This window comes from Ascaphus truei, chromosome 23, assembly GCF_040206685.1.
Source record: "Ascaphus truei isolate aAscTru1 chromosome 23, aAscTru1.hap1, whole genome shotgun sequence".
In the NCBI taxonomy this organism is placed as follows: Eukaryota; Metazoa; Chordata; class Amphibia; order Anura; family Ascaphidae; genus Ascaphus; species Ascaphus truei.
Window position 1 is genome coordinate 1,061,019 of NC_134505.1, and position 6,629 is coordinate 1,067,647.

Sequence of the window (6,629 nt, forward strand, 5' to 3'; positions counted from 1 at the left end):
TGCATACACACACAGACACACTGATGCATACACACACAGACACACTGATGCATACACTCACAGGCACACTGATGCATACACTCACAGACACACTGATGTATACACTCACAGACACACTGATGCATACACTCACAGGCACACTGATGCATACACTCACAGACACACTGATGCATACACACACAGACACACTGATGCATACACTCACAGACACACTGATGCATACACACACAGACACACTGATGCATACACACACAGACACACTGATGCATACACTCACAGACACACTGATGCATACACTCACAGACACACTGATGCATACACTCACAGACACACTGATGCATACACTCACAGACACACTGATGCATACACTCACAGACACACTGATGCATACACTCACAGACACACTGATGCATACACTCACAGACACACTGATGCATACACTCACAGACACACTGATGCATACACTCACAGGCACACTGATGCATACACACACAGACACACTGATGCATACACTCACAGACACACTGATGCATACACACACAGGCACACTGATGCATACACACACAGACACACTGATGCATACACTCACAGACACACTGATGCATACACACACAGACACACTGATGCATACACTCACAGACACACTGATGCATACACACACAGACACACTGATGCATACACTCACAGGCACACTGATGCATACACTCACAGACACACTGATGCATACACTCACAGACACACTGATTCATACACACACAGACACACTGATGCATACACACACAGACACACTGATGCATACACTCACAGACACACTGATGCATACACTCACAGACACACTGATGCATACACTCACAGGCACACTGATGCATACACTCACAGACACACTGATGCATACACTCACAGACACACTGATGCATACACTCACAGACACACTGATGCATACACTCACAGACACACTGATGCATACACTCACAGGCACACTGATGCATACACTCACAGACACACTGATGCATACACTCACAGACACACTGATGCATACACACACAGACACACTGATGCATACACTCACAGACACACTGATGCATACACTCACAGGCACACTGATGCATACACTCACAGACACACTGATGCATACACTCACAGACACACTGATGCATACACTCACAGACACACTGATGCATACACACACAGGCACACTGATGCATGCACTCACAGACACACTGATGCATACACTCACAGACACACTGATGCATACACTCACAGACACACTGATGCATACACTCACAGACACACTGATGCATATACTCACAGACACACTGATGCATACACACACAGGCACACTGATGCATGCACTCACAGACACACTGATGCATACACTCACAGACACACTGATGCATACACTCACAGACACACTGATGCATACACTCACAGGCACACTGATGCATACACTCACAGACACACTGATGCATACACTCACAGGCACACTGATGCATACACTCACAGACACACTGATGCATACACTCACAGACACACTGATGCATGCACTCACAGACACACTGATGCATACACTCACAGACACACTGATGCATACACACACAGACACACTGATGCATACACTCACAGACACACTGATGCATACACTCACAGACACACTGATGCATACACTCACAGACACACTGATGCATACACTCACAGACACACTGATGCATACACTCACAGACACACTGATGCATACACTCACAGACACACTGATGCATGCACTCACAGACACACTGATGCATACACTCACAGACACACTGATGCATACACTCACAGACACACTGATGCATACACTCACAGACACACTGATGCATACACTCACAGACACACTGATGCATACACTCACAGACACACTGATGCATGCACACACAGACACACTGATGCATACACACACAGACACACTGATGCATACACTCACAGACACACTGATGCATACACACACAGGACACACTGATGCATACACTCACAGGCACACTGATGCATACACTCACAGACACACTGATGCATACACACACAGACACACTGATGCATACACTCAAAGGCACACTGATGCATACACTCACAGACACACTGATGCATACACACACAGACACACTGATGCATACACACACAGACACACTGATGCATACACTCACAGGCACACTGATGCATACACTCACAGACACACTGATGTATACACTCACAGACACACTGATGCATACACTCACAGGCACACTGATGCATACACTCACAGACACACTGATGCATACACACACAGACACACTGATGCATACACTCACAGACACACTGATGCATACACACACAGACACACTGATGCATACACACACAGACACACTGATGCATACACTCACAGACACACTGATGCATACACTCACAGACACACTGATGCATACACTCACAGACACACTGATGCATACACTCACAGACACACTGATGCATACACTCACAGACACACTGATGCATACACTCACAGACACACTGATGCATACACTCACAGACACACTGATGCATACACTCACAGACACACTGATGCATACACTCACAGGCACACTGATGCATACACACACAGACACACTGATGCATACACTCACAGACACACTGATGCATACACACACAGGCACACTGATGCATACACACACAGACACACTGATGCATACACTCACAGACACACTGATGCATACACACACAGACACACTGATGCATACACTCACAGACACACTGATGCATACACACACAGACACACTGATGCATACACTCACAGGCACACTGATGCATACACTCACAGACACACTGATGCATACACTCACAGACACACTGATTCATACACACACAGACACACTGATGCATACACACACAGACACACTGATGCATACACTCACAGACACACTGATGCATACACTCACAGACACACTGATGCATACACTCACAGGCACACTGATGCATACACTCACAGACACACTGATGCATACACTCACAGACACACTGATGCATACACTCACAGACACACTGATGCATACACTCACAGACACACTGATGCATACACTCACAGGCACACTGATGCATACACTCACAGACACACTGATGCATACACTCACAGACACACTGATGCATACACACACAGACACACTGATGCATACACTCACAGACACACTGATGCATACACTCACAGGCACACTGATGCATACACTCACAGACACACTGATGCATACACTCACAGACACACTGATGCATACACTCACAGACACACTGATGCATACACACACAGGCACACTGATGCATGCTCTCACAGACACACTGATGCATACACTCACAGACACACTGATGCATACACTCACAGACACACTGATGCATACACTCACAGACACACTGATGCATATACTCACAGACACACTGATGCATACACACACAGGCACACTGATGCATGCACTCACAGACACACTGATGCATACACTCACAGACACACTGATGCATACACTCACAGACACACTGATGCATACACTCACAGACACACTGATGCATACACTCACAGACACACTGATGCATACACTCACAGACACACTGATGCATACACTCACAGACACACTGATGCATACACTCACAGACACACTGATGCATACACTCACAGACACACTGATGCATACACTCACAGACACACTGATGCATACACACACAGACACACTGATGCATACACTCACAGACACACTGATGCATACACACACAGACACACTGATGCATACACACACAGACACACTGATGCATACACTCACAGACACACTGATGCATGCACTCACAGACACACTGATGCATACACACACAGACACACTGATGCATACACTCACAGACACACTGATGCATACACTCACAGACACACTGATGCATACACACACAGACACACTGATGCATACACTCACAGACACACTGATGCATACACACACAGACACACTGATGCATACACACACAGACACACTGATGCATACACTCACAGACACACTGATGCATGCACTCACAGACACACTGATGCATACACACACAGACACACTGATGCATACACTCACAGACACACTGATGCATACACTCACAGACACACTGATGCATACACTCACAGACACACTGATGCATACACTCACAGGCACACTGATGCATACACTCACAGACACACTGATGCATACACACACAGACACACTGATGCATACACTCACAGACACACTGATGCATGCACTCACAGACACACTGATGCATACACACACAGACACACTGATGCATGCACTCACAGACACACTGATGCATACACTCACAGACACACTGATGCATACACTCACAGACACACTGATGCATACACTCACAGACACACTGATGCATACACTCACAGACACACTGATGCATACACTCACAGACACACTGATGCATACACTCACAGACACACTGATGCATACACTCACAGACACACTGATGCATACACTCACAGACACACTGATGCATGCACTCACAGGCACACTGATGCATACACTCACAGACACACTGATGCATACACTCACAGACACACTGATGCATACACTCACAGACACACTGATGCATACACTCACAGGCACACTGATGCATACACTCACAGACACACTGATGCATACACTCACAGACACACTGATGCATGCACACACAGACACACTGATGCATACACACACAGACACACTGATGCATACACTCACAGACACACTGATGCATACACACACAGGCACACTGATGCATACACTCACAGGCACACTGATGCATACACTCACAGACACACTGATGCATACACACACAGACACACTGATGCATACACTCAAAGGCACACTGATGCATACACTCACAGACACACTGATGCATACACACACAGACACACTGATGCATACACACACAGACACACTGATGCATACACTCACAGGCACACTGATGCATACACTCACAGACACACTGATGCATACACTCACAGACACACTGATGCATACACTCACAGGCACACTGATGCATACACTCACAGACACACTGATGCATACACACACAGACACACTGATGCATACACTCACAGACACACTGATGCATACACACACAGACACACTGATGCATACACACACAGACACACTGATGCATACACTCACAGACACACTGATGCATACACTCACAGACACACTGATGCATACACTCACAGACACACTGATGCATACACTCACAGACACACTGATGCATACACTCACAGACACACTGATGCATACACTCACAGACACACTGATGCATACACTCACAGACACACTGATGCATACACTCACAGACACACTGATGCATACACTCACAGGCACACTGATGCATACACACACAGACACACTGATGCATACACTCACAGACACACTGATGCATACACACACAGGCACACTGATGCATACACACACAGACACACTGATGCATACACTCACAGACACACTGATGCATACACACACAGACACACTGATGCATACACTCACAGACACACTGATGCATACACACACAGACACACTGATGCATACACTCACAGGCACACTGATGCATACACTCACAGACACACTGATGCATACACTCACAGACACACTGATTCATACACACACAGACACACTGATGCATACACACACAGACACACTGATGCATACACTCACAGACACACTGATGCATACACTCACAGACACACTGATGCATACACTCACAGGCACACTGATGCATACACTCACAGACACACTGATGCATACACTCACAGACACACTGATGCATACACTCACAGACACACTGATGCATACACTCACAGACACACTGATGCATACACTCACAGGCACACTGATGCATACACTCACAGACACACTGATGCATACACTCACAGACACACTGATGCATACACACACAGACACACTGATGCATACACTCACAGACACACTGATGCATACACTCACAGAGCACACTGATGCATACACTCACAGACACACTGATGCATACACTCACAGACACACTGATGCATACACTCACAGACACACTGATGCATACACTCACAGGCACACTGATGCATGCACTCACAGACACACTGATGCATACACTCACAGACACACTGATGCATACACTCACAGACACACTGATGCATACACTCACAGACACACTGATGCATATACTCACAGACACACTGATGCATACACACACAGGCACACTGATGCATGCACTCACAGACACACTGATGCATACACTCACAGACACACTGATGCATACACTCACAGACACACTGATGCATACACTCACAGGCACACTGATGCATACACTCACAGACACACTGATGCATACACTCACAGGCACACTGATGCATACACTCACAGACACACTGATGCATACACTCACAGACACACTGATGCATGCACTCACAGACACACTGATGCATACACTCACAGACACACTGATGCATACACACACAGACACACTGATGCATACACTCACAGACACACTGATGCATAAACTCACAGACACACTGATGCATACACTCACAGGCACACTGATGCATACACTCACAGACACACTGATGCATACACTCACAGACACACTGATGC